A 20,571-nucleotide genomic window follows, 5' to 3' on the forward strand; every position below is an offset into this window, starting at 1 on the left:
ATTACTTTTACCTTGGTTATTTTGACAGGCAAGAAATCATTATCTCCCTGATATTTTCATTTTAGAGCTTCGAAACAAATGAAGTGGAATTTCTAATTTTCTAATAATTTATATTTTCTCTGCTGTATCAGTCGGCACATGCATTTCCATCAGTTACCATGAGGCTAGACTTCTCAGTGCCAAAGTCCATCCAGCTTTTGAACTATCAGTAGAACAGATGCAACTGAGTAGGAAACTATAGCAACAACTACAGTACCACATATGAATAGGGAAACATCGTGAGTTTGTAGGTTTCAATAAAATATATTGTTGGAAGAAAAAACCCTTTTGAAACCTTCACAGAAGTGCTCAGGAGCTTAGAGAATACTCCCAGTGATACGTGGCTAGGCAGTGTGGGGCTGTTGGGTCACTGGTTGGTGCTGGTTAAGGCCTGGTGCTGCAGTGCTAACTCAGTTCAGTGGTATGCAAAGGCCACCAGGCCCTTGCTCAATAATTCTCAGGGAGCCCTGCAGAGCCAGGAATCAAATTTGGGACTCTGTGCGTGCATATGAAGTGTGTGTGTTCCAATTCTTCAAACTATCTGCTTAGCCTTAGAGCTGATTTTATATGATTTCTTTTTCCTTTTAAAAATGTAGCCATGAGAAAATGTTTGATTACATATCTGTAGTGGGCACTACTGGCTAGAACTTGATTCCAGCTTTTGAAGCAGGCAGGCAGTGAATTAATCCACCCCTCCCCCACCACCCATGGCAATAAGATCTTGGGAATAAAACCATCTAGTCCTAAGGCTAGCAGTACCCACCTTGTGGACACAGGAACTAAGGCCTAATAAGACCTTTCACTGGTGCCAAAACAGATCCAGTGAAGGCTGGACCTTCCTTCAAGAGAAGGTCCAGCAAGAACAAAGGCCAGGAAAAGAATATCAAAGAAGACCATCAACTACTTCCAATTCTTCCCCTTATCAACTGCCCTAGCAATGTACTTGTACCTCGGTAGAAAGCCCCACATGAGGTAGGCTGGGAAAAACTCTATAAAAGCCATTTCAGAACAATGGAGGGGTGTGCATGTGCTACCTGTGCCCATGTGTTGCTTCTGGGAATATGGTGCCCCAGCACATGCCAGTCGCATCACCCCTCTTGGGATGTGCCCCCTACATTGGTATTTTAATGTGGGGATGTAAACTGGGGCTCTCTCCACTGAGGTATCTCTCCAGTCCCTGTCATGCCACCTAGATACTGTCATGCTGAGTCCCACCTCCTTCTAATTCTTGTGGTTAATCCTCCCACATCTGGCTGCACATCTCAATTAGCGCTCCTAGATATTCCCAGATGAAGCCAAAAATGTGATAAGCATTTTCAATTTCACAATGCTGTTTAAACAGATTGTATTCACTAATATCTATTCTATTCTATTTATCATTTAAACCTATTATTTTGTAATTTTTAAAAATATTTTTGCCATGGAAAGGTCACAAAAAAAACCTAATCCACAATTTCATGTTTTCCAAATTCCCCATCTTTGCCTCTGCCTTCCAACACAACCCTAAGTCTCTCAAACCACATTGGTGAAGAAAACCAGAGGTTAGACCTGTAGCCACTAACACTCAAAAGTTCCCCCAACCCCAATTCTAATTAGCCAAAATGTCACAGACCTTTACTCATAATCCCTGGGTTTGGGTTGTTTTTTTTTTTTTTTGGTATTTCTTTTCTTTTCTTTTTTCTTTTCTTTTTTTTCTTTTTCTCTCTCTTTCTTTCTTTCATACTTTCTTTCTTTCTTACTTTCTTCTAGAGGTCAGGGAGAACATGTCAATTTACCTGGATAATCTACAAAAGCCATTTATGAAGAACTCAAGAAAAAGAATTTCTTGCTAACAGCAAGGTCAAATTCTTCATGCATTGAGAGGGATTTTTATATCACTTGGAAATTCAACCTCATTTTTGACATTCACAGTTCTTTGTCAGAATGTTCATGATTGTGGGGCTTATTCACCTTAGGGAAATATCTGTAGCACATTTTTAATGCCCAACCAGCTTCCTCCCCTAGCCTGCAGCATCTTTCCCGCCTCCCCTGACATCCCCTTGGGTGCCCTGGGCATTCAAATCAATTTGAATATGTAACCATGTGGAATAATAAGCTCTCGTGTACTCCCTTGGGTGCTCTCTGGCTGCTACTTAGCTCCCTGCTACTAGTTTCCTAAGTGCCTTGGAGAGATTCTGAGAACACCATGTTGCCCATTAACCTTTTAGCCGTTTATCCATTCTTTGCCTACCCTGGCAAGAAGCCTCGCTCCTAAGAAGGTGCAGAAAGTGGGGCGAAAGAAGAGTTTTCTTCCTCCCGACAATCACTGGGGCACCCTCTTCCCAGCAGGAGGGAGAGAGAGCTGGGCAGACTTTGAATCAATGTGTTTGTAATGCATTCATTATTCTGACAATGGAGTTCCATGAAACTAGTTGTTATTCCTTTTATGCAAGTCACAAAGATTTCTCAAAACATGTTATGGTACCAGGAAGTAAATAACTATTGCCTTATTTTTTGAATATGAGACATTCTTGTGGAGATGCCTAAATATTTTGATTAATCTAAAAGAAGATAAGCTGATGTGTGAGTATTTACAGCATAAAAGTACTTCCTTGATCGAATCAGTTTCATAAATGTAGCAGAAAAGATAGAACCTTCACTGAAATAGAAACCTTAAAATGGGTATGCTGGTGGTCTGAGACTTTCAGAATTTAATTTAAACACCAGTGTGATTTGTTTGAAGGAAAGGGCCACAATCTGGATCCAGCAGTCAGACCAGAAATGTAAAAGCATTGGTGTTGCCTCTTGACTACAAAATAATAACCAACAGTATAGTGAACCTCTAAAGAGCAATAGGTGTTCTTTCATCTAAGGAATCTCATTTAGTCCTCAAAGCATCTGTCTGGGAGATAGATAGAATTCATCTTAATTGCTGAAGTAGCTAAGATTGAGACTTCCTTTTTAGTTACTTATAAAGATCTAAGAATAACTCATTTTTGTGAACTTGGGTCTATCCCCTCAAGTCAGAATTTCTGCAGATTGAGCTCACACTATTTTTAAGTGGGGTCCCAAAAAAGTAACTGCAATTCAAATGTCACAAATGCACACTCTTTTTTTGACTCAGCAGCTAAGAGTTTTACTTCATGTTCCCCTGAAGCAGTAACTGAGAGGGTGTTTATGACACACTCTACAGATTGCCACATGCCCCTCACTCTGACATAACTGCTGACCACTGATGTTTACCATATGTGAAACCAGTCATAGGGATCCGAATGACCCACACTGATACATGTTCACCAATAATGAGTTTCATTGTTTTGAACAATTTCTGAAGTCATCATAATGCACCACATGTTGGCCTCAAAGAAGGAGAATGACAGTCAACATGGGCAGAGATAGCCTGCCAACCACAGTGAAAGAAGAAGTTAAAAGATGAGGAGTTGCCAGGCCAGGCCTAGAGAGAAGTGAAAACCACTAAAAAATAACTAGACATTTCAAGAGAGAAGATGATCAGCAGACATCAGATCGTGTTCAGTTTGGGTCAGTATCATCACTTATGAATCTTGCCAAATCCTCTCAAGTGCAGAACATTAGAGCCCTTTCTCTCAGCGCCAACACCACCTTGCTGTCTGCCTCAAAAACTGCTCCCATGTGGGTATGGGCCCTAGTTACTGTCACTGCCAGGTGTTCCCCTCCCAGTACCCCACCCAGAATCTCAACAATAACCACCACAACTAAGTTATTCACAGAACTTTTCCCTCCTTCTGTCAGCACAAGCCAACTGGCCTGATTGAAAATAAGTAGGATTGTGTATTTAATAAATGTGTTCGCTCTCTTACCATGGGTGTTCAGTGGCCATGAGCCTCTTCCCCACCTCAATCTGTAGCTACCACCAACAGACATATGAAGGAGATACATGCCACCAAGCTGGTTGGTGATCAGTTGCCATTTATTCCAATCTCTGTCCTGCCACTTATTCCATTCTCTCTGTGCGCCTATTCCAATCTCACTGAGCACCATCCCAGTCTCATACTGCTCCTCATTCCCATCTCCTACTTTCCCCCATGCTATTCTCCCTGCACTCAGTCTTGAAGCCTTAGTCTAGAGCCCAACCTCCAAGGTTAGAGGTAGCAACTACATACAGGTCAGATAGCATAATCAACATATGTGTGAAGTCCTTCCCTTTCTTCCTGGGACGCTTTTCTAAGACAAAGATCTACTCCTGCCAAGAGATCCCGTCAAGGGAAGAATTTCATCTAAGGACATACTTATCCTTTCCTTCATCCATAAATAATCACCTTAGATTTACATCTTAATAATCTTCCTAGTCATTTTGCATGGATATAGTAAGAGATATATTAAGCTTAAGGGTGGCTCTCCTGGGGAAATCTCACTATAGATCCCAGACTACAGTCCTCAGGCCAGATTTGCTCATCCTAACCCTAACAGGGTCCTTGTCTAGTCATTTCTCTTGGGGTCACGGCAGAATTTGTCAACAGCATGCTCTTATTTTAAGTTTTATGTTGGCTTGTCCCATTTTGATGCCAGGGTTGCTTACAGTTTCCCTCTGTCCATCCAGTCCCTTCGTTGAGACCCTGATTTTGGGGTGCTAGGAACTAAAAACAACTGAGGCTAAGTCGAGTAAATATGAAAGATGCTTAGGAGTAAATATTATTCAGAGCCAATTAACTCCAAGTTACAAAAGTATAGCATTAACTGTCTTCCTAAGTCTATACAAAAAGGACACTGCTCTAAAGTAAACTATGCAAAGGACATAAGGGAAAGGGAAAAGCAATATTTCACTTAAAAAAACAAAATCCAGGGTCTTTAGAAGGATCCCTTACAAGTTATAGAATCTGATTTGGGAATATAGGTGATTAACAGAGAGGGAAAACAGAGCACAGAGAAGTTAAAGATAAACACAGAGAAATGGGAGTGCCTCAGGAAGTACTGTGATGGGTGCAACCCAATAAACCTTAGCTCCCTGAGTCAAGGAAGAAAGGGCAAACCAATATTATCCTATATAGGATGATTTGGAAGGATAATAATAAAATATGTAAGCTAAAGGGCTAAAGCATATACCCATGTGATATATTAAGCTAATAGTGAGGCTCTAAAATAATATGAACTAATATGAATTTATTTCACCAGAGTGGCACTCAAAATACAAAAAGCTTCCTATAATAGGATATATAAAACACCTATTATTGTAATATATAAAAAGACTATCACAATTTTATTCCTATCACCTTCTATCCCCCTCAATGATTCACCACCTCATTGTGGTGAGGGGGTAGCAACGGTACCAACCCACGAAGAGCAAACTAACATGCTACCCACACAGCAGAGCCTGGCAAGCTACACGTGGCATATTCCACATGCCAAAAACAGTAACAAAAATGGACCTCCAGGACCTCATTCCCCTGACCCTGGAAGAGCCTCCAATATGGCAGCATTGAGAAGGTTGAGCAAGGAGAGGTTGCTAAAACCCCAGGACTGAACTTGGCTGCCAAAACGAAGAAGGACTAAAATGACTGTCTGCACTTTTAACGCACATATGCTGGCATTAGAAGCATCCATCAAGGACCTGATGGTGCAAGCACAGAAGATCAAGTACAATGTCATTGGGTTGACCGAGACAAGAAGGCATCGATCACATCACCATGTTTCGACACTGGAGAAGAACTGTTCCCCAGAACATGTGACAATAAAGGCTTCGGTGGTGTCGGTGTCCTCATTAACACAAACTTGGGCATGAACATTGATTTGTTCAAATGCCTAACAACCCGAATCGGATGCTTATATTTGAATAGGTGTGGCTCACTGCCAGTAGTTTCTATCTTCGTCATCTATGCACCAATATCCAACTACAATGAAGAAGAAATTGAGAAGTTTTACATGGAGCTGGAGAAGTTCTATAAAGAAGACCACCCCTTCTACAAGATCATTGTGAGTGATGTTAATGCCAAGATAGGACCTAGAATGTTGCCCGAAGAACTCAATATTGGGACCCATGGCCTAGAATGAAATGAACAAGGTGAGAGACTGTCTGAGATCATCATGTTGACCAAGACCATCCATGGTAACTCGCAGTTCCAGAAGGCCAACTCTAAACATTGGACATGGGAGTCTCCTGGTGGACAGTTTCACAATGAAATTGACCACATAATATTCAATAGATGGTTTTGCCTGACCGATGTCACTGTTGTCCCAAAATTCCAAATGGGATCAGACCATCGTTTCCTTCATGCAAAACTCTACTTCACAGAGTGGGGAGAAATGGCTGCAATGTTTAAGAGTAGAACTCCCAGAACGACCATCAACTGGGAGCTCTCTGGCTCTATTGTGGCAATATGGGAAGATGTCATTATTGACAATATCAACGGAGAATACAATCAACTGGTTCAGCACCTCCATGATTGTGCGAGGAATGCAGAGAGAAAGAAAGCCACAAAAAGACGCCTGCCTTCAGAAACTCTTGAACTCATTCCCCAACGTGGTCTGGCGAGAGCCTCAGGCAATCACAAGCTAAAGTCCGAGCTTGCAAAGCTGTGCAGGGAAGTGATAAAATAAGACCTCAAAGAGAGAAGAGCAGTAGTGTTGGCCAATGCAGCAGAAGCCGGGAAAAGTATTCCAACACCCGCCTGTCCTTTGCCAACTATAAGACCAAGATGACTGCTCTCCGACGTCCTGATGAATCCAACACATCTTCCAGAAGGTCAATGGAGAAGGTTATCCACAACTTCTACTCAGATCTCTTTGATAGCCACGTCCACCTGCCCACATACCAAATTCCACAGGATGGATATGCCATTCCCAGCATTCTCTTTGCTGAAATCCGACATGCCATTTTGTCAGTAAAGAAATGTACAGCACTGGTCCAGACAAGGTCAGACCTGAATACCTGAAAAATCTGCTGCCAGTACTCATCAATACACTGGTTTTGCTCTTCACATGCTACCTGTCTGAATGCACTGTTCCATCCCAATGGAAAACCAGCAGGATTGTCCTACTGAATAAGAAGGGAGACATCCACAGCATCGGCAACTATTGCCCGATCTGCCTGTGGTCCATCGTCTACAAGTTGTTCGCTCAAGTCATCCTGAATAGGATTGGCAGAACACTAGATGAAGAACAACCATGCGAGCAAGCCGGGTTCCAAAAGGATTCAACAAGATCGACCATATCCACACCGTGACCAAGTTCAATGAGATTTCATGAGAGTTCAAGATGCCACTCTGTCTAACGTTCACTGATTTAAAGAAGGCCTTTGATTCTGTTGAGACTGAAGCAGTCATCAAAGCCCTAGCCAAATAGGATGTTCAAACTCAGTACATCAGGATCCTCTGTGAGCTGTATTACGGATTCACCACCAGGATCTCACCATTCTACAAAGAAGTGATCATCAACATAAAGATAGGGGTTCAGCAGGGCATACCATTTCACTGAAACCCTTTAGTGCCACCCTCAAGAACAACATGCGACAACTGGAATGGGAAGGAATGGGAATGAAGATAGATGGTCAGCAACTACACCACCTCTGCTTTGCTGATGACATTGTTCTAATAACACCAAACATTAGCCAAGTGGCATGAATGCTGGCCGACTTCGACAATGAGTTTGGAAAGGCCAGACTACAGCTGAATCTCACGAAGACAATGTTCATGAGAAACAGACTAGTTCCTGATGTTTCATTTGCCTTCAATGAAATGAACATCTCCAAATGCAGCAGTTATGTGTACCTAGGTTGAGAACTCAACATGACAAACGACCTGGCATCTGAACTGTGTAGGAGGAAGAGAGCGGCAAAGAACGCCTTCAAGAGCATCCAAGAACCTCTGGCTCTGGGCACATGTTTTCGACTCCACCATTCTTCCTGCAGTAACATACACCTCAGAGACCTGGGCCCTACGAAAACAGGATAAGAACACTATTCCAGTTACCCAAAGAGGAATCAAAAGAGCTATGCTTGGAGTATCACATTTCCTTCAAGTGAGAGAAGGAATCCGGAGTTTCGACCTCCATGGACGATCAAGAATCAGGGAGGCTGTGTCATTTGCAAAAGAATCGAAAATACATGGGCTGGACATGTAATGCGATTTAGAGATGATGCTGGACTAGCCATGTTACCAACTGGTTTCACAGGATGTCAAAAGAATGCCTGGCCATGCCCCTACAAGATGGACATACTTCTTCGTCAAGACCCTGAATGAACGGTTTGAGGCTCTTCAAGTTCCTTGAGCGACAGACGCCATTGGGCTACACTAGCACACAATAGGGACAAATGGAGATGTTACTGACACCCGCTAGAGCAACTCGATGAGCAACGGATGGCAAGTGATACAAGTGATACACCTTCTATATCATATCTTGCTCCTCTTCACATTTATTCATAATTCACCAACCAGACAAGACTTCCATAAACATTTCAAAATATTTATCCTTTAGAATATTTTGCTCCTGCCTGAAATTTCCCATCATAACTTTCAGTTACATGTTTATTTTAATTATTATGTTCTATGTCAAAAATAAAACAGTGGGGGTCAAAGCAATAGAACAGCGGGTAGGGCATTTGCCTTGCACACGACCGACCTGGGTTTGATTCTCAGCATCCCATATGGTCCCCTGAGCACCGCCAGGAGTAATTCCTGAGTGCAGAGCCTGAAGTAATTCCTGTGCATTGCCAGGTGTGACCCAAGAAGAAAAAAAATAATAAATAAATAAATGAACATTAAAAAACATAAGCATATTACAGAAAACTGAAAAATCTAAGACTTTAGATGCTATTTCAATACAAAAGCAATGTTCTCTGTATTTTAGGATACTGTAGGTATCCTATCAGGGAATAATTAAATTACCACCAAATACTTTGGGGGCCTAAAGATACACAGCTAGGTAGTAACAAAGTCTAAAGGAAACACAATGGGAGAACTGATTTATACAATTGAAAGAGAGGGGTATTAAGGCCCTTGCAGGAGGGAGGTGGGTACACTGGCAATGGATGTGATACCAGAAAGTAAATAACTATTGCCTTGTTTTTTGAATATGAGACATTCTTGTGGATATGTCTAAATATTTTTATTAATTAATGTTGGAACAGCATCTTTTGAAATACAATAATCATTTGGGAATTAGCTAAGAACTACCTTTCAATGCATGTGCCAAATATAAATATATGTATAAATTACATATATAGATTCAGGCACAGATACAGATTCTATTAAATTAACAGATCAAATATAAAGCAAAATTAAGAGTTCTAGTCATGTTCAGTGTAATTACACATGTTTTCCACATATCTTCAAACCCACTACCCTGATTCTTGTTTCCTTTGGTATATCAAGTTTAGTTACACACTTAGAGTAGAATACATAGTTACCATTAGACTAATGGGAAATAGATTAGAAATCTATTCTATATAATCGAAATAGAACAGGAAGAAGGGGGACGACTGGCCTATCAACACAACTGAAATACAAGGAACAGCTCTCCTTACTCTCTTGAAATATTATGACTGAGAAGTTGTAGGTACCCTAGAAATACAGGTAGAAAGGAGGAAGACAGCTCTCTCCCTTCACCTTGACTACCCTTTAACTGACTGTAGATTGTGAAAACAATACTTAATAAGGCATCTTGATGATTGCTGACTATTGAGTAAGGGAAAATTATTGGGAGATAATCGGGATGAAGAGATGGGTTAACTGTTTTTATAGAAGAATGTATAATTTTATTTTACTTTTGTCTATGTGCTGCCTTCTGCTTTATAAACCCAACTGAAGTTAATCCTGACTAAATGGAGTTAGGAGTGAACTGCTTGAAATGTTCAGTCTACACAACAGAAACAAAACACATGAGAACAGGTATTCAGTAGGAAACAAGTCACTTGAGGGGGCTGAAAGATAGTGTAGGCAGGGGGCAATATCTATGGTGAGGGAAGCTTCAACCAGGACCAGGAAATGGTTCTGAAGATGGCAAAGTGTTATATATAAAATGTTATCAGTAACAGTACTGTAAACCCAGTGCAAAACATATTTTTTAATAAGTCTCTCAAAGAAGGAGACTGCTGCGTGATAGGCAAGTGGGGTGACAGTGGGCATTGGTAGAGGGAAGTGGACATGGGAAAATGGATCATTGGAAAATTGTAAGCATTGTACATGACTAAATAGAAATTAATTTAATTTTTTAAAAAGTTTCTATCTAGAATATTTTAAACCCCCAAAATATGAGCAAGAATTCCACTCATATTTTCCAAAATTATTAAAACATAAATGTGGATTTCAGAATTAATCTTAAAAAAGATTTATGTTGTATAGAGAATTCACATTGTAATGAAAGAATACGTAGGTAAAATGTATCACCTCTCTGAAAACTGTTCTTTAAATAGAATTTTCTAGTTTAATACTTAGTACATTATAATCAGTAACCATAGCAGCATATGGCTTTGGATGTATGCTGTTAAATTCCATATAATAAGCAAAATACAAAGTTGAATTAATGTTACTTCATGTCATTTCTTTTCTGATCAATAAAAAAAAGGTAAAAAGTTGAGCTACCCAATAAAATAATCATAATTTTTTCTTTTGCAAAGTCATGGAGAAGGAACTGAGCAAAGAAACTTAATTTTATACTGAAAGATGTGTCTAATATTGGAGCTAGAAGATAATTCAAGTAACAGAGTACATGCCTAGCATGAGTAAGGGTCTATGTTTGATCTCTGGCACCACATGGATCCCTGAACACTGCTGAGATCGGATCTCCCAATTGAATATTAGAAAAGGTCTAATATTGATCAAACATTTATACCTACATGGAATTATTTAATTATACCAAAGTTACCTGAGGCAAAAATGGTATTATAAATCCTTTAGATATGAAGAAACTGAGACTTGGATATTTAAGTAGTTAACTGAAGCTCATTGCCAGTGAGCGGCCAGGAAGCAAATATGGTATATTTTACATGTCTATTTCTGATTCCGACCCAACCGTCACCATGTTTCAGGCTGCTTTCCGGATGCTTGGGCTGAGCCTCATGGATAAGTGAAGTCCCACAGAACCAGGTAATGTGGAACTTTGTGACCTTGGACTCTAGGCTCAACCGGACCTGGGAACAGAGATCCTCTGCCTGCTTCCCCTAATCTCCAGAGACCCAGGGGTCACACCCATAAGATACACCCTGCTGGTGCCAGATAAATTCCTCATTGGCCGACCTCCACTACCCAACTGCCTCACACTCCAGGCCACTTTCCGGACACATCATAAACACTTCCTTCCCATTTTCCATAATTACCGCACCACATTTGACGGGGTTCAAATATGGTGTGAACCATAAGAACACCCATAATGGTGACTAGAGGCCACCTAAAAGCCTCCATTCCTCTCGGAATGCCCAGCAAGCTACCGAGAGTATCCTGCCCGCATGGCAGAGCCTGGCAAGCTACCTGTGGCGTATTCGATATGCCAAAAACAATAATAACAATGGGCCTCATTCTTCTGACCATGAAAGAGCCCCCAATACAACAGCGTTAAGAAGGACGAACAAGGAGAGGCTGATAAAAATCTCAGGACCGAACTAGGCTGCAAAAACGAAGGAGGACTGAAATGACTGTTTGCATTTTTAACAAACGTACATGGCATTGGAAGCATCCATCGAGGACCTGATAGTCCAAGTGCAGAAGATTGGATTGACCAAGATGAGAAGGCATCGAACACATCACAACATTTTCGGCACTGTAAAAGAACTGCTCCTTGGAACATGTGACAGTAGAGGTGTACATGTTCTTGTCAACATGAACTTGGCCATGAGCATTGATTCATTTGAATGCCTAACAACCTGAATCAGACACTTACATTTGAAAAGGTATGGCTCACGGCCGGCAGTTTCTATCTTCATCGTCTATGCAACAATATCCAACTACGATGAAGAAGAAATTGAGAAGTTCTATATGGAGCTGGAGAAGTTCTATAAAGAAGACCACCCCTTCTACAAGGTCATTGTCGGTGATTTTAATGTCAAGATAGGACCAAGAAGGTCACATGAAGAACTCCACATTGGGACCCATGGCCTAGAATGGAACGGACAGGGTGAGAGACTGAGTTCATCATGTTGACCAATACCACTCATGGTAACTCGCAGTTCCAGAAGGCCAAATCTAAACGTTGAACACTGGAATCTCCCAGTGGACAGTTCCACAAAGACATTGACCACATCATATTCATTCGATGGTTTTGCCTGACCAATGTCGCTGGTGTCCCAAAATTCCAAACGGGATCAGATCACCAGAATTTTGTTTGAAATTCTACTTCACAGAGCGGGGAGAAAGGGCTGCAACATTTAAGAAGAAAACTCCCAGAACTACCACCAACTGGGAGCTCCTTGGCACTATTGCAGCAATATGGGAAGATGCTGTCATTGACAACATCTATGAGGAATACGATCGACTGGTTCAGCATCTCCATGATTGTGCGAGAAATGCAGAGAGAGAGAAAGCCACAAAAAGTCGCCTGACTGCACTGTTTACAATAGCCAGAATCTGGAAAAAACCCGAATGCCCCAGAACAGATGACTGGTTGAGGAAACTTTGGTACATCTATACAATGGAATACTATGCAGCTGTTAGAAAAAAGGAGGTCAAGAATTTTGTAGTTAAGTGGATGGGCATGAAAAGTTTCATGCTGAGTGAAATGAGTCAGAAAGAGAGAGACAGACATAGAAAGATTGCACTCATCTATGGTATATAGAATAACAGAGTGGGAGACTAACACCCAAGAACTGTAGAAATAAGTACCAGGAGGTTGACTCCATGGCTTCGAGGCTGGCCTCACGTTCCGGGGAAAGGTCAACTCAGAGAAGCGATCACCAACTACATTGTAGTCGAAGGCCATGTGGGGGAAGGGAGTTGCGGGCTGAATGAGGGCTAGAGACTGAGCACAGCGGCCACTCAACACCTTTATTGCAAACCACAACAGCTAATTAGAGAGAGAGAACAGAAGGGAATGCCTTGCCACAGTGGCAGGGTGGGGTGGGGGGGAGATGGGATTGGGGAGGGTGGGAGGGACGCTGGGTTTACGGGTGATGGAGAATGGGCACTGGTGAAGGGATGGGTTCCCGAACTTTGTATGAGGGAAGTATAAGCACAAAAGTGTATAAATCTGTAACTGTACCCTCACGGTGATTCTCTAATTAAAAATAAATAAATTAAAAAAAAATAATTTATCATAAAAAAAAAAAAGTCGCCTGACTTCAGAAACTCAAGCTCATATGCCAATGTGGTTTGGCAAGCTCACAAAGCTGTGCAGGAAAGCGAAAAAGGAAGACTTCAAAGAGAGAAGAGCAGCAGTGTTGGCCCATGCGGCAGAAGCCGGGAAAAGTATTCGCAACACCTGCCTGTCCTTCGCCAACTATAAGACCAAGATGACTGCCCTCCGACATCCTGATGGATCTATCACATCTTCCAGAAGGGCAATGGAGAAGGTTATCCACAACTTCTACTCAGATCTCTTTGATAGCCACATCCACCCGCCCACATACCAAATTCCACAGGATAGTTATGTTGTTCCCAGTGTTCTCCCTTCCGAAATCCAACACGCCATTTCATTGGTAAAGAAGCGTACAGTACCCTGTCCAGACAAGGTCAGACCCGAACACCTGAAGAATCTGGTGTGAAGTGCTACCTGTCTGAATGCAAGGTTCCGTCCCAATGGAAAACCAGCAGGACCATCCTGTTGTACAAGAACGGAGACATCCACATGTTTCTGGAGTGAGCAGACACCATTGGGCTACACTAGCATGCGAGAGGGACGAATGGAGATGTTACTGGCACCCGCTTGAGCAAATCCATTAACAACGGGATGACAAGTGATACAAATGATTTCTGATTCCAAATTTTATGCTCTTTACTAGTCTATCTTAGTTACTATCAAAGAATTAGTTTCTTCTCTCTTTTAATAGAGAATAAAACTGCAGCTCAGGATAATTAAAAGTCTTCCCAGGTGACACAATTATTTACTGCTGTGGAATTTAAACTCACTTTTACTCATCCCAATGGGTCTACCTCCAACGTATGTGTGTCCTGACCCTCTCTGAGGCCCCAGCCAACAGAAACAATCACAATGACACTTACAGGCACACCTCATGCAAAACAAAAAATACTCATCCAAAGACCATATGTACCAGATTTTACAAAAAGTTGAGAGAAATTTATAAATAAGATTTGCACTACTGATCCAACAGCCACTGAAACTGAATCCAGTCATCCTTATCCAATGAAGTTTCTTGTCTAAGTCTCTGTGTTAGGCCTTCTTTCTCCTTTCTCCATCCCACACCACCATTTTTTTTAAATAAAGTATTTCTACTTTCCATCTGCTCTTCCCCAGACTTCTTTTATTAAATTTTTTAATTTTATTTTTCCCTTACTTTATATAAACACTGTGTATTACAAAGTTTTTCATGTTATGATCTTTCCAACACCATTATCTCCAATTTTCCCAACCACCTCTTAAGGCTGACCCCATAGAAGGCCCTCAATAATTTATTTTATATTACTTGTTATAAATAATTTGATAAAAGAATGATAAAAAATCTTTCCTTAAAAGAAAGTTAATGTAGATTGTTGTATTTCACCATGAAGTCATTAAACCCTTTTATAAGAGATTACTAACATGTTGTTACAAGTGAAGTCTTTTGTGTCCATATTTTGTTAATCGAATTTGGTTGTCTTTGACATTATATCCCATCTAATTTGGTATGCTACTCCTGGTTTATCAGTGTTGTAGAATTTGAATGGTCACTGCAGGAAGTTCAAAATTTTTAACAGGGTGATACAGCTGAAGTTAAATTTTTAACTGGGTGGTGTGATAAATTTTTAACTTTGGGTTGTGTGCGTGACTGCTGGGGCTTCCAGAAGTACAAGGAGATAGAGGGAGGTAGCCCATCCCCAACTCCATTAAAGCCTGTTGATTTAAGTCAAAAAACCTACATACCTGAGTTTTTCAACAGATTAATTTCTGAATAAGGTTCATCCCGAGCAGCAGAGTCCAGCCAGGAGCATAGTGGTGATTTTGAAGTGTTGGAGGCAGCTGACTTCTCCAGACTTCTGAATCCTCCTATAATGGGCCTACATTTCTCATATCCAAAAGTCAAAAGTTTCAAGGTATGTCCTTCTTTTTTAAGACCTTTGTTTCTGAAAGAAAATTCTACTATTATCATTATTTTTTTAAATGGGATTATTTTGGTTTTATGTTTGGGCCACACCTGGTGATACTCAGGCATTACTCCTTGCTCTGCACTCAAAACTCACTCCTGGCAGTGCTTGGGGACCATATGAAATGAACCATAGGGACTGAACCTAGGCTGGCAGCCCCAACAGCAGTGTATTTTTTTTAACCACTTAGCAGCTTTCACTATATTTTCTAAGGAATACACAGGAAGAAACATTGTCCTCATATATTAGCTAATCTTAATTTTTAAACCTGCTCTTAAAGAGTAACTAATTTAAACAAATGCACATAACAAATTTCTCTAGTGCCTGCTAGTTTGTGAAAACAAAGATATCATGCAGTAATTAAAAGTTCAATTTAGTAACTACATCTCCTTGCCCCCAGATACTCTTGATTCCAAAGCCCTAATATGAAGATCAACACAGAACAAATTCAACCAACACAAACATAAAAACTATATAATGTACAATTAGAAAAATAAAGATATCTAATATTCAAAAAGAATGAGATGACTCTGGGCCAAAAATGAGCCACTGAAGTTTAAGCTAATCACTTAGGTGTCTGAGCATGTGTCCCTATGGTTCAACAATAACAACTTTTAAATGTCTATTTGTTTTATCTAGAGGCACATACACACAGGATTTTCTGGAGTGTTCATTTCTATAAAGAATTAATATTCAGAAAGGAACTGATAACATAAATTATTTAATTTCTTGTTACTGTTTGTTAGAAGGAATGAGAAAAACAGATGCAATCAAAGAAAAGATAGTTTGGGGGCCAAAGTCATGGTAAAGCAAGTATGTAGTCTGCCTTGCACGTGGCCAACCAGGGTTCCACCCAGCCTGCCAGGAGTGATCCCTGAACCAGAAATAAACCATGAGCGCCAATGGTGTGGCCCCCAATTTTTTTTAAAATTCTTTTAAGTTAAAAGATAGTTTTGTAAAACAAGTTTTAAAGGCTGCAGTTATCACAGATTTCACCCCTTATCCACGATTCCAAATCCTTTAGTGACAAAAGTTTAACAAAGGTGAGGCTATTGCAGTCTTTATTCATCCTATAGGGCAACCCTATGCTTCCTGGAGAAACCTGAACATGAAGAATTCCAAGGTACTCCTCCACACTCAGTGAGGGAGCTGTGCAGAAAATGAAAAGCAGGCTCAACCACTCCAGGGCCTAGGACATTTTGAGCTCCAAATGCATCAGGCACAGAGGGTTTCAGAGAGGGGGCTGAATTTCTATAATGGCATTTACTAAAGGAAAACTGAGGATAAAAAAGGTGAGGAGGTAGAAGAGAGTACAGCCAGACCATGCCCCCAAGCATAGCAGATAATTTCTGAGTGCTTGAGTAAATCCTGAGCATCCCCCAAAACCAAAACCAGAATTAAAATAAAATAGTGGCAAATGGGGGAAATTATATGGTTCCCAAGAGAGTTACTTTCAGAAGATATCACTGGAACTTATGGTCTGTCAAACAGAGACTAGATGTAGGACTATGCCACAGATGCGCAAGGTCACAGAGCAATGTCACAGGAGAGTGAGAAACCTCCTGCTGAGTCCCACAGCCAGAATCAGACTGTTGGAGCCTGATACCTAGGCCCCCATCACTCCTACAGTAAAGGCCGGTGAGTACAGGGCAGTCAGATCAAAAACATTCCAGTAGAGGTTTTCCAAGCTCCTGCTTTTTATTTCAAGAAATCTGATCATCTAAGTTATTTAAAATTCGTTCAATGTTCATTTAATGCTCAGAAAAGAAATTTTTTTAAAAAGAGGTAAAAATCACCTGAGATAGAATAGTTCTCTATCTCAGAAGCATATCAGAATTCCTTGAGAATCATTTAAAATATGAACCACTAAACTCATTCCAGAACCACTGAACAGGAGCTCCTGACATGGTCTCAAGGCACATATGGTTTTCAAAGTGCTCCCAGTAATTGTGATCTGTGGGCAAGATTAAGAACTTACCAAGAGCTTTTATATTCCTGCACCCCATTTTTTAAAGATAGTCTTTCCCCCTATTTTTATATAAAGAATGAAAGTGCCTAAGATCCAAAAATGTTCAAGCAGAGCGGTGAGTACACTTTGCAGTTCTTGTTTTAATCACATGCAACTAACCACACAAAGGAAGTTTTATTTCTGCAAAAATGATCAGTTTCTCTTTTGCATTTATTGCTTGTAATTCTAGACACATAAAACGATTTTCAACCAACGGTTCTGTCTTCCCCATTCTTAAATCTGTTGCTGCACTCTGTATTAAATTATTATCATAGGGCCAGAGCTAAGTACAGCGTGTAGTGCTTTCGTCTGACACACAACTGACCAGGACTCAATTCCCCCTGTACCTCATCTGGTCCCCTGAGCACTGCCAGGAGTGATCCCTGAGTGCAGAGCCAAGAGTAAGCCCTGAGCACCACTGGGTGTGGCCTGAAACCCAAAATAATAATAATAAAGTATCATCGCAGATTAAGTAAATGGTTGCTATATGTCAAAAGGTAAACAAAACTTTTCAGAAACTTCTTGGCATGCTGGCTAAAATGTAACAGAACCAGTATTTTGCCAGGAATCTGAATTTTCCTTTCGCTGGAAAAGCTATATAATGAATTTCACATTCCATATAGATCACTTGTATCACTTGTTACCCTGCTGATCATTGATTTGCTCGAGCGGGTGCCTGTAATGTCTCCATTCGTCCCTGTTGCATGCTAGTGTAGCCCAATTGTGTCTGCTCGCTCCAGGAACACGAAGAGCCTAAAACCGTTCATTCAGGGTCTTGACGAAGAAGTCTGACCATAGGTGGGCGGCCATGCATTCTTTTGACATCCCGGGGAATCCAGTTGGTAACAGCTCTAGTCCAGCGGTCGTCTCCAAATCGCAAAACATGTCTGGCCTATTTGATTTTTGACGCCTTGGCAAACGAGACAGCCTCCCTGATTCTCGATATCAACAGAGATCAGAACTCTGGATTCCTTCTCTCACTTGAGTGAAACGTGATACTCCAAGCATAGCTCTTTTTATTCCTCTTTGGGTAACCAGAATAGCATTCTTATCCTATTTTCATTGGGCCCAGGTCTCTGAGGCATATGGTAGCGCAGAAAGAATGGTGGAGTCGAAAAGATATGCCTGAAGCCATAGAGACGTTCTTTGTACTCTTAACCACTTCTTTGACACTACTGAAGGCATTTCACGATACTCTCTTCCTCCTGCGCAATTCAGGTGCCAGGTCGTTTGTCATGTTGAGTTCTCGATGTAGGTACACATAACTGCTGCATTTGGAGATGTTCATTCCATTGAGGGCAAATGGAACATCAGGAACTAGTCTGTTTCTCATGAACATTGTCTTCGTGAGATTCAGCTACAGTCTGGCCTTTCCATACTCAAGGTCGAAGTTGGCCAGCATTCATGCCAGTTGGCTGATATTTGGTGTTATTAGAACGATGTTATCAGTAAAGTGAAGGTGGTGTAGTTGCCAACTGTCTTTCTTCATTCCCATTCCTTCCCATTCCAGTCATTGCATTACGTTCTTGAGGGTGGCACTGAAGAGTTTTGGTGAAATGATATTGCCCTGCTGAACCCCTCTCTTTACGTCAATGATCACTTCCTTGTAGAATGTTGAGATCCTGATAGTGAATCCATAATACAGCTCATGGAGGATCCTGATGTACTGAGTTTGAATGCCCCAGAATCAAAGGCCTTCTTTAAATTCATGAACATTAGACAGAGCAGCATCTTGAACTCTCATGAAACCTAAATGAGCTTGGTCACCATGTGGATATGGTCGATTGTGCTGAATCCCTTTTGGAATGTGGCTTGCTCGCATGGTTGTTCTTCATCTATTGTCTGCGAATCCTATTCAGGATGACTTGAGTGAACAACTTGTAGACGACGGGCAATAGGCAGATTGGGCGATAGTTGCGAATGTCATGGATGTCTCCCTTCTTATACAACAGGATGGTCCTGCTGTTTTTCCATTGGGACAGAACCATGCATTCAGACAGGTAGCATGTGAAGTGCCAAGCCAGTATATTGATGAGTACCGGCAGCAGATTCTTCAGGTGTTCAGGTCTGACCTTGTCTGGATGGGATGCTGTACCCTTCTTTACCGACAAAATGGCGTGTTGAATTTCAGAAGGGAGAACGCTGGGAATGGCATATCCATCCTGTGGAATTTGGTATGTGGGCAGGTGGACGTGGCTATCAAAGAGATCTGAGTAGAAGTTGTGGATAACCTTCTCCATTGCCCTTCTGGAAGATGTGATAGATCCATCAGGACGTCGGAGGGCAGTCATCTTGGTCTTACAGTTGGCGAAGAATAGCCAAGTGTTGCGAATATTTTTCCTGGCTTCTGCTGCATGGGCCAACACTGCTGCTCTTCTCTCATTGAGGTCTTCACTTATCACCTCTCTGCACAGCTTTGAGAGCTCAGATGTTAACTTGTGATTGCCTGAGGCTCTCGCCAAACCATACTGGGGAATGAGCTCGAGAGTTTCTGAAGACAGGCGTCTTTTTGTGGCTTTCTTTCTCTCTGCATTCCTCACACAATCATGGTGGTGCTGAACCAGTCAATCATATTCCTCGTAGATGCTGTCAATGATGGCATCTTCCCATATTGCTGCAATAGTGCCAAAGAGCTCCCAGTTGGTGGTCGTTCTGGGAGTTCTCTTCTTAAATGTTGCAGCCTTTCTCCCTGCTCCATGAAGTAGAATTTTGCACAAAGGAGACGGTGGTCTGATCCTGCTTGGAATTTTGGGACACCAGTGACATTGGTCAGGCAAAACCGTCAATTAAATATTATGTGGTCAGTGTCATTGTGGAACTGTCCACCAAAGACTCCCATGTCCTATGTTTAGATTTAGCCTTCTGGAACTGCGAGTTACCATGAGTGGTATTGGTCAACATGATGAACTCAGTCTCTCACCCTGTTCGTTCCATTCTAGGCCATGGGTCCCAATGTGGAGTTCTTTGGGTAACCTTTTTGGTCCTATCTTGACATTAAAATCACCGATAATGACCTTGTAGAAGGTGTGGTCTTCTTTATAGAACTTCTCCAGCTCCATATAGAACTTCTCAATTTCTTCTTCATCGTAGTTGGACGTTGGTGCGTAGATGACAAAGATAGAAACTGCCGGCAATGAGCCACATCTATTCAAACATAAGCATCTGATTCGGGTTGTTAGGCATTCAAACAAGTCAATGCTCATGGTCAAGTTCATGTTGATGAGATCACTGACACCACTGACGCCTCTACTGTTCCAAGGAACAGTTCTGAGGAACAGTTCTTCTCTGGTATTGGAAACATCATGATGTGTTTGATGCCTTCTTGTCTCAGTCAATCCAATGATG

At 41.3% G+C, this 20,571-nt stretch overlaps 1 pseudogene; it reads right to left on the minus strand.

Moving 5' to 3' along the window:
- The window catches only part of LOC129403388 (uncharacterized), a 136,185-nt pseudogene extending 115,900 nt beyond the window's left edge, over positions 1-20,285 (minus strand).
- Between the last annotated feature and the right edge of the window lie 286 nt (positions 20,286-20,571).

This window comes from Sorex araneus, chromosome 3, assembly GCF_027595985.1.
Source record: "Sorex araneus isolate mSorAra2 chromosome 3, mSorAra2.pri, whole genome shotgun sequence".
In the NCBI taxonomy this organism is placed as follows: Eukaryota; Metazoa; Chordata; class Mammalia; order Eulipotyphla; family Soricidae; genus Sorex; species Sorex araneus.